The following is a 10,764-nucleotide window of genomic DNA, read 5'->3' as shown; positions in this document are numbered from 1 at the left end:
GATGAATTACGCCTGCGCAGAAGCTTTTCGAGTCCATCTCCTAGGACGCCAGACTGAGACTGCGCTTGCGCGGCGCTCTCCTTTTGCTGAGCTATGTACCTGGTTCATACTGACGCAGACCCTGGATGGGAAAAGGGGGCGCTCCTACCATAGATCTCAACAAGGGGCAGTTGCAATACCCCGAGCATTAAAAACAGTAACAGTTGTACATTGTGTCTCATATGGAGAGCTCATATGGCTTACGTTACTTTGCTTGACTGCTAACTGATGACCTGGTTTACCATTAAGCTGCCTCAGAGCTTGTCCGCATTCTCAAGTGTATTTCCAGAGCCCAGAATAGAACCTGGCACGGAGTAGGATTTCAATAAATAGTATGAAAGAATCACTGATTCATCCTCTTTCCAATCCTAACCTCTCCCCTGAGCGTCGGCCCACTTGAATGTGTAACAGATATTTCGAGTTTAACATGTCCACTGTATAAATCCTGATCCCTCTCCACTTGCTTTCCCTTCTTTGCCTACCCTATCCAAAAAGTCCCTGTCAGCCGACATCATCTCAACAAATGAATTCTGAAAATTGTTGAGATCACTGCAATCTCTTTCTCACACCCAGTATTTCAACCCCTCAATAGAGCTTGTTGGATCTATCTTCAAAGCAGAACTGCTTACCGCCTCCCTCTCTCACATGCAGTACAATGGCTCAGAACTGTTTTCCTTGATTACACTCTCTTCCTCTTTCGCTATACAGTCAGCCCTCCATATCTGAGTTATGGATTCAACTAAGAGTAAATTTCAAATAGGAAAAAGTTTTGCATCTGTACCGAACATGCACAACCTTTTTCTCTTGTCATTGTTCCCTAAACGATACAGTATGACAGTTATTTACATAGCATCTACACTGCATCAGGTGTCTTGAGGTTATTTAAAGTATACAGGCAGAAGGAGACAGACTTGAAAAAAATATACAGGAGGATGTGTGTACGTTATATGCCATTTTGTATAAATTACTCAAGCATGCACAGATTTTGCTATTGGGGTGGTCTAGAACCAATTCACAACGTTTATGCAGGGGCCACTATATTTTCAGCACAGGAGCCAGAGAGATGGTATTAAAACATGAATCAGATCTTGTCTTTTCTCTGCTCAAAATTTTCCACTGATTTCCCTTCTCACAGAGAAAAACCACAAGCCTTCTGCTTACACTCCTCCCTCCTGTGCCCTCCACACTAGCCCCACCTGGCCTCCGTCTTACCCCATATTCCAAGCAAGCTTCGTCTTAGCATGCAAGGGTCGTGTGCTTGTAGTAGAAAATGAAAAAAAAAACTAAAGCCTTTTACTCTGAGCAAGTGAACTGTTCTGAGTGTTTTACATTCTTTTTCTTTAGTCATTTAATCTCCATGATAACCTTTTGAAAGAGATATTATTTATTCCTATTTTACACACAAAGAAACTGAGGCATAATGCTATTAAATAACTTTCCCAAGGTCATATATATGGGCAGTGATGAACCCCACATCCAAATCCAGGCATCCCAGAGAGCTCTTCCCTGGCTAGCACCCACCTAACCCACCACCTCACCTCTTTCAGAGAGTCTTATTCACACAACATCTCCTCAAGGATTCCTACTATGATCTTCCCATTTGAACGTTCAACCTTTGGAGCTGGGGATGGAACTCAGTGACAGAACACTTGCCTAGCATGCACCTGGTTCAATCTCCAGCACTTTGAAACAAAATAAAATAAAACTCCAACCTGAGGCCCGAGCTGTTCTTATCTCCCTTTCCTATTGTCTCCTAGTACTCGAAAGCATCTGATGTTCCATATGTCCTGTACATACACACAAACTTGACTGAGACATAATTCACATGCCATGCTCTACAATCCACCAATTTCAATTGTACAACACAATGGCTTCTACTATACATACAGAGCAGAGCAACTGTAACCCCAATCGAGTTTGAACATTTTTATTCACTCTAAAAAGAAATTCTGTACTCACCACAGTCACTCTGCCCTTGATCCTTGAACCTGCATCACACCCAACATCCCAGGCCCAGCCAATCACCAACTTCCTGTCTCTACAGATTTGCCTGTCTGGACATTTCACATAAATGGAATTATACAATATGTGGCATCTGTGAATGACTTCTTCCACTTACGTCAATGTTTTCAAGATTCACCCATATCGTAGCATGTATCAGTAATTCTTAACTTTTACGGCCAAAAAATTCCACTGTATGGCTTTACTATGTTTTTTACCTTTTTGTCTTTGATGCGTATTTGGGTTGTTTCCACTTTTTGGCTATCATGAATAATGCTTCTACAAGTTTCTGTGTGAATATTTGTTCTTTTATTTCCCTCGGGTACAGGGAAGCAGAATTGCTGGGTCATTTGGTAACTCTAATTTTGAGGAACTGCCAGGATGTTTTTCACCATTTTAAATTCTCACCAGCAAGGTATAATGTTGACAATTTCTCCACATTCTTGCCAACACTTGCTTTTGTGTAGAATAGTATCTCAATTTTTTAAATTATCATTTTCCTGATGACTAGTAGCATTCAGCATCTCTTCATGTGCTTTTTGACCACTCAGGTACCTTCTTTGGAGAAATGCCTACTCAAATACCTTACCTTATGGGGCCGGGGATTAGCTCAGTGGTTCTGCTGCCTGCCTCACAAGTGAAAGGTCCTGAGTTTGATCCCCGGTACGAAGAAAAAAAGGAATGTCAGATACTTTACCCTTTGTATCAGCTTTTTGTCACTGGGCTAAAAATACTTGACATACACAACTTAAAGGAGAAAAGATTTATTTTTGGCTCACAATTTCAGAAGTTTCAGTCTACAGAAGCGGGTGCAAGGCAGAAGCATCATGTTGAAGAGCATGGCGGGGGAAAGCTGCTCCCCACAAGACAGCCAGGGAGCAGAGAGAGCAGGACGAGAGCCAGGAAGCGCCAGAGACCAGCTACACCCCTCAGGGTCAAGTGCCACCACTGCGCTGCCACACTCACAAGTGGCTTTACTCACTTCCTAGGCATCTGTCAAGCCAATCAAATTGACCATCAAGATTAATTATCACACCTATAACTCAAGATATTATAAAAGTCAATTTGTGCCGAGGATGTAGCTCAGTGGCGCCATGCCTGCCTCACAAGTACAGGGTCTTGAGTTCAATCCCTGGTATCAAAAAAAAAAAAGTAAATTTGTAAAAAAAAAAAAATTAATTATTACGCTCATTTCATCTTTATTAAATTGTAAACAGAATTATTTTGCAAATCTCTTTTTGTGTGTGTGTGTGGTTTTTTTTTTTTTTGGTACCAGGGATCGAACTCAGGACCTTGCGCTTGCGAGGCAGGCAGCGGAACCACTGAGGTAAATCCCCGGCCCGCAAATCTCTTTTTTGGTTATATGATATGCAAACATTTCTCCCCCATTCTGTGGGTATCCTCTGAAGCACAAAAGTTTTAAATTTGGGGGTTTTGTTTTTGTTTTTGTTTTCTGTACCGGGATTGAACTCAGGACCTGGGGCTTGTCAGGCAGGCACGGCGCCACTGAGCTACATCCCCGACCCAGAAGTTTTTTTTTTTTTATGGGTACATTTTATTGGTACACTTTGGGTATACAATTCATTTACATTTATCATTGGGTGCTTGTACCTGTACATGATGGATCTTGGTTCTTATTTTTTTCCCCATTCCCTGTGCACCCTTCACCCCCTCCACCCTTCCCTATTTACATAGATTTCATTTCCATTTTTTTTCTTTTCTCATAGTTTTTCAAAAGTTTTTAACTTTGATCAAGTACAATTTGTATATTTTTCTTTTGTCTTTATGCTTTTGATGCAAATGTGAAAAAAAATCATTTCTTAACCCAAGGTCACAAAGATTTGCTCAGGTAAGAATTGTACAGTCTTATGATCTATTTCAAGTTTGTTTTTGCTCTTGCTCCTGCAGTGCTGGGGATCAAACCCAAATCTTCTCACACGTTAGGCAAGCACTGTAGCACTGAACTACATCCCCAGGCCTTGGGTTAGTTTTGTACATGGTATTACATGGGGGTCCAATTTCACTCTTCATGTATGTGAATATTGTTATCCCAATCCCAGTCACTGAACAGATTTCTTTTTCTCACTGAATCAGCACCCTTGTTGAAAACCAACTGCTCATATATGGGAATGTTCATGTCTAGACTCTCAGTCTGAGTCCACAGACCTGAACAGCTAGCCTCGTACTGTGGTACTGCTGTCTTCACTACCATGGCTTTGTTTTTACATTTTAAAATCTGATGTTGTGATACCTCCAACTTCATTCTTTTTCAAGGTCATCTTGGCCATTCTGAATCCTTTTTATCTCCTCGGGGATTGTAGGAACATAATTGTCAGTCTATGCAGAAAGGGAGCTTAAATGTTATCAAGGATAATGTTCAACCCACAGATCAATCCAGGGGTATTGCCATTTTAACAGTTTAAGTCTTCCAATCTGTGCATATTTGTTTACGGGGAAAAAAAACCCTTTTAATTAATTAATTAATTTTTTTGGTGCCAGGGATTGAACTCGGACCTTGCGCTTGCAAGGCAGGCGCCCGAACCACTGAGCTAAACCTCTGGCCCTACCTCTTCCTTTTGAATCTGGATACTCTTTGTTTCTATTTCTTTTTCTTATCTACTTGTCACCTACACAGTATTAAACAAATGGTGAGAACAGACTTTCTTGTCTTGTTCCTGATCTTAGTTGGAAAGTGTTCATTTATCAATAGGCACAATGTTAGGTGTACCTTCTTCATAGACACCCTTAATCAAGTTTAAGTTTCTAATTTATGGATTCACGAAGTACTTTTTATTTTGATGTTGCAGAAATCTCAGAAAGAAATACACAGAGACATAGAATTTGGATAAAATAATAAAATTTCTTCACACGAGCAGGTGGGAACGAAAGAAACAGGTCTGGTTAGTATCTATGCCCTTTGTTCAGCGTTTCCCTTTTTATATCCTTTTTAGCCATTATCTCATCCCTAGTGGTCTTTGATGTGTAAATACAATTCCAGTTCCTATTTACAAGTCAGAGACACAAGATAGGCACATATACATTGTAAATTCACCCTGGCCTGGTAACTTTGTTAGGTTAATGAAGTTACCGGTTAGAGTCAGGTAACCATCACCTCAAACAAGGAGTTATGGGAAAAGCAAATCTTAAAAGAACACATTACTTATTTTGCTTCTACAACCACCTTAATATTCAATCTATTATCTAAAACTTTTCTGTATCAATGAAAGGGTACTGGATTTTGCCAAAGGCTTTTTTTGTGGACCTATTGAGATAATTGTGTGTTTTTAAACATATATATATATGTATATATTTATTTATTTATAACACCAGGGAGACGGTAGCCTCATAGGAGAAGCTTAGGATGTGGAGCAATCTCTTTTTAGAAAAGCACTAATCTCATCATGAAGGCCCTCACTGAAACCTTATTACTTCCCAAAGTTCTCATCTCCAAATGCCATCACATTGGGAGTTACAGTTTCAACATATGAATTTTAGGGGGATGCAGCTTTCTCCCCATGAACAGCCATAGCAAACTAATATAACTGTTTAATGCATTCACATTTAACATTATTATTGACATTTCTGGATAGGTCTTCCATTTTGTTTTATGTTTTCTGTATCATCTCTTTTCTGTTCTTTTGTTCCTTTTTTTATTGCTTTTTTTCATAATTTTCTAGTTTAACATTTGAATTTTTAGTGTATTTTTAGTTATTTTCTAAGTGGTTACAGCTTACAATATGCATCTTAATTTATAAGACTCTCTATCTCAGATTCGTCCTAATTTCAGTAAACTACATAAATGTAACTCTCATATAGCTCTATTCCTTCCTCCCTTTTAAATTTTATTACTTTTATACATATTATATCTGTATATGTTGCAAGTCCAACAATGCTTTGCTATAATTCTCACATTATATAATTTTGTAGGGGGGTTGTTTGATTGGGTTCTAGGAATTGAACCTAGGTCCTTGCACATACAGGGCAAGTGCTCTACCACTGAGCTACATCTCCAGTCCAATTTTAAGTCTTTTAAATTTTCTAAGACACTAAGCGAGAAAGGAGATTTAAGTTTATATTTTATGGAATTTGCTGTATTAGCCTTCCTGTTTACTATTTTTGATTCTCTTCATCCTGTGGATTCAAGTTACATCCAGTGTTATGAACATTTTATACATGACCCCATGTCATCTTCTTTACTAGAATACTAACTGTACTTTTTTTGGGGGGGGGGGGTACCAGGGATTGAACTTGGGACCCCGCGCCCTCCAGGCAGGTGATAGAACCACTGAGCCAAATCCCCGGCCCAGCAACTGTACTTTTAAAAACTGTTTTTAAAGAATTGAGGTATGTTATGCACATATACCAATGTCCCATAGTGACTGTAATTACTGTGTACTGCAAACATGTGCTAATGACAATTTTAAAAAATAAAAACTTTTTTAGTAGTTGCCCTAGAGTTTTCAATATATATTTGCAACTAATACAAGTCTGCCTTTCAACTAGCACTGCGGTACTTCACAAACAGACCACGTGCCTCATAACAAAGTATTTCAAATTCTTCCCTCCCATGCCTGGTATCTTTGGTGCCATTCATTTCACTATAATTTATTTCACTGTAACCTATAATCATCAAATACACAGTTACTATTATTTTGGGTAAACTGTCATTAGAACAGTTTCCATGTATTCCTTCATAACCTTTTTCCTTTCTTTATATAGACCTGAGTTTATGACCTATAGTTTTCCTTCTTTCTGAAAAATGTTTTTTTTTTTAAACAAGGGTCTCGCTATGCAGTTTAGGCTGGTCTTGAACTCTCGGGAATCCTCCTGCCTCTGCCTCCCGAATGCTGGGAATACAGGTGTGCGCGACCACACTTGGCTTTTTTTTTTTTTTTTTGGTATTGGGGATCAAATTCAGGACCTCTCACCTGCAGGCAGGTGCTATTGTAAGACTGAGGGCCTTACCAAATGCTCCAAGGAGCTGACTGCAGTGAAGCACACCCGGGGATCCCAGCGGTGCCTCCAAAATGTAAGACCGAGGGCCTTACCAAACGCTCCGAGGAGCTGACTGCAGCGAAGAACACCCGGGAAGGAACACACTGGACAAGTTGGAAAGTAAAACAGACCTTAGTCTGGCCAGACGGCACTCCCAAAGCAAAGTAGCTTAGAGAGGCGACTAGCCCAGAGTCCGAGGCTCTTTTTATAGGGGGTTGCAGGGGAAGTTAACAGGCGAAATTTACAGAAGAGGAACAAAGGTTAGTGGTCAGCTGACACGTACTGATGGCCAGCAGATGTTTGTAGATTGTTCTATAGATAGCGTTGTCCGGAACATCAGTTTCAAACAAAGAGTTGAGTAATTTACTTTGGGACCTTTTGGCTGATACAGATCTTATCTAGTGTCCCAGAACTAACAAGCATCTTTATCTATTTACTCACATTCACAGTTGGGGCTAGGGGAGTTTTATGATTACAGAGTTATATGCAGTCCCACACTATGCCACTGAGCTACATCCCCAGCCCCCCTGAAAAACTTTTTAACACTTCCTGTGTAGCGTCTCCTGGTGATACAGCCCCCAACTTGTGGTTGACTGATAAAGAACTTCTTTCACTCTGGAGAATAATTTCACTGGACATAGAATACCAGCTTACAGGGATTCTTCTCTCCATACTTCAAATGTTCTACTCTGGGCCAGGGATTTAGCACAGTGACACTGCGCCTGAATGGCAAGCATAAGGTACTGAGTTTGATCCCTGGGACCACCCCCCAAAAAACCCCAAAAAACAACTATTCCACTCCACTCTCTTCTTTGCCTGTGTGGTTTCCGAAGACAAATCGAATGAGATTCTTATCTTATCTTTGTCCTTGCTCCTCTATTAAATTTTTTTCTCTCTCTCTCTGCTTTTTCAAAATTTTTTTCCTCCCAGGCATGGTGGTGCATGCTTATAATCCCAGCAGTTGGGAGGCTGAGGCAGGAGCATTACCTGATGTTCGAGGCCAGCCTGGGCTGCATAGTGAGTTCAAGGCTGGCCTGAACTACATAGCTAGAGCTTGTCTCAAACAAACACAAACAAATTTCTTATCTTTCATATTCTGACATTTTTCTTCCAGTTAAATAGATTTTTAAAAGCCTTTATTAGGGCCAAGGATTTAGCTCAGTGGCAGTGTGCCTGCCTTGGAAGTGCAAGGTCCTGAGTTTCATCCCTGGTACTGGGGAAAAAAAAAATTTTTTTTAAAGCCTTTGTTTCTAAAATGTGGCTTAATTACACTCCCAATGTTCTAAGTTGCTTTTGGAAGTGATCCTGCAGCACAGAGCAACCAGAGGAGGAGCAGTCAGGGCTCCTGGCCCTGGCACCTGAGGTTTCTTCAGCTGTTTCTTGTGATGTCCAGGGGGTCATTTGGATTGCTCTGGGTGACAAAGAGGTCTGACCTCGGGAAGAGCTTTCCCCACATCCTCTGCTTTTATGGGCTTAATGATATGGCCTGGCTCGGTCACAACCTTGCAAGTGGAAGGCCCTCTTGGTGTTCCACATGGATCCTATAGGGGTCTGGATGCTCCTTTCAAATTGCCTATGTTGGGTGAATGGGTATGGAAGTACCTGCACCTGATGAGCCGCTGCATAGATGTTGCGCTTCTCTTTGATACTCACATTTGGCAAATTCTTGTCTTTTCTTGGAGGGCCTTTAGGAGTTTTAATGAGAAATTGGCATCTCTTCTTGGTGCTAGGCTTCAGACCTATCTATACCACCCCACTCACCCCAGTCAGGAAGTGTCAGGTCCACATCCTTTGGCCTCCACAGCCTCCTTCTCTTTCGAGAAATCTTTGATGACATGGTCTCCAGCAAAAGCTTCCTTTATTATCTACTTTTGTTGTTTCTCCTCTTCGTCTTCCAATTCCTCTATTGCTGTGGGAACTGCCAACTGACTTCATGGAAGGAGACTTTGTAGTTAGGAGATTCTGAAGATCAATCATTTGCTCCTTCTTTTTCTTCCCCTTAGGGGCATCGGCCTGGTTATTTGGGTTTCTCTCTGTTCCCCTTTTAACACAGGTCTGGGAAGCTCCTTATTTTGAAAGTATACTTTGTGGCCCAGGTCTTCTAGATCTTCCAGAGTCTGCGCTCTCTCTGCTGCTGCAGAGGCCCCTCTTCCTCTGGGGCACATTCCTCCCTCTGGACCTGGAGAACTGTCCCCATTGAATTCACTTTTTGCTTCCTAGATTGATGGGGTTTTTTGGTTGAGTTTCTGAGTCAATGCCTTCAATTCAGATAATACCTCCTGGTTGCTAAAATCTTTTGTTTCCTGACTGCCCACTGGCCCAGCATCCTGGTTGAGCTCAGATCTTTTTCTGAGGGATCACCTTTCCTCAAATTCCTGTAACAGAATTTTCTCCTCTGCTCCTGGTCTTTCATCCTCTTCGATTTCACAAAACTGGACCATGGGCTCAGGTGGTTGTTCAGGCTCCTTCTGGATTTCACCTTTTGCATCACTGTTACAATTCCTGAACATCCAAGGATGTGGCCCATCTGCACACATTTGTAGTTCATTCACTACGTCAGGGACAGGAAGTTCTTCCTCTTCGGCACCTTTCTCCTCTTCCTCGCTCTCTGAGACTACCTGGAGTTTGTGTGTCAGTTCTTTGTTCTTCTGCCATTTTAATTTGAATACCTACACGGACTTCTTGGCATTTATCCTGCTTGCTGTGTCTTGAGCTTCCTAGATCTGTTGTTTCGTGTCTAACATTAATTTGAGGAGTTCTCATCCACCACTGTTTTAACTATTTCTTCAGTTCCTCTCTTCTACTAATTTTTCCATGTATTTTGAATCTGAATTTAATGTGAAATTTTTAATAAAATATAGTCTGCATAAGGAAAAGCAAAAATTACCCCATGATCAATTTTCACAGATAAACAGAAAGAATATTACCAGCTGCCTATAAGCTCCTTATATCCCTATCTACTCATTACCCATCCATTCCCTAGGTGATCCCCATCTTGACTCTAACATCATACTGTATATAGTTTTTCTTTTAAAGATACTTTATTAAGCCTGGGCACAGTGGAGCGAACCTGTAGTCCCAGTTACTGGTAAGGCGGAGGAAGGAGAATCGCTTGAGTCCAGGGGTTTGGGGCCAGCCTAGGCAACCTAGTGAGACCTTGTGTCTTTAAATTCAACTTTCTGTAGAAAGCAGTCATCCAGTACAAACTTTTTTTTTTTGATTTTTTTGGTACTGGGGATCGAACTGCGGTCCTTGCGCTTGCGCAGCAGGCTGCGAAACCACTGAGCTAAATCCCCGGCCCCCAGTACAAACTCTTGAGTATCCGTTCTCTTACACTCTATCCAATGTTTTTGAGATCCTTCCACGGTATTGGGTATGGCAGTAGTTTATTAGTTTTCAATAGTGTGTAGTATTGCATTTTGTGAATAGGACGCAATTTTCCGGGCATGGTGGCACACGCCTATAATCCCAGTACTGGGAGGTGAGGCAGGAAGATTGCCGAGTTTGAGGTCACCCTGCGCTACATAGCTAGACATTGTCTAAAAAAAATTATGTGTGTGTGTGTGTGTGTGTCACAATTTATCTCATTCAACATCTCAACTGGACAGTGAGCTTATCCAGTTTGGGGCTATTACAAATAGTAATTCTCTGAGCATTTTGTAGGTGTCTTTTTGTACGTACGTACACATTTCTGCTGGGCATAAACGCAGTAGAATTACTGGGCTATGT

General features: G+C 41.1%; 1 pseudogene; it reads right to left on the bottom strand.

Annotated features, from left to right (window-relative positions):
• Positions 1-8,404: 8,404 nt before the first annotated feature.
• LOC101706065 (U3 small nucleolar RNA-associated protein 14 homolog C-like) lies at positions 8,405-9,798 on the bottom strand (annotated as a pseudogene).
• Between the last annotated feature and the right edge of the window lie 966 nt (positions 9,799-10,764).

This window comes from Heterocephalus glaber, unplaced genomic scaffold (assembly GCF_053883595.1).
Source record: "Heterocephalus glaber isolate CG9 unplaced genomic scaffold, H.glaber_assembly_v1.0 deba00001606, whole genome shotgun sequence".
NCBI lineage: Eukaryota > Metazoa > Chordata > Mammalia > Rodentia > Bathyergidae > Heterocephalus > Heterocephalus glaber.
This window is presented reverse-complemented; position numbering and strand designations above follow the sequence as displayed.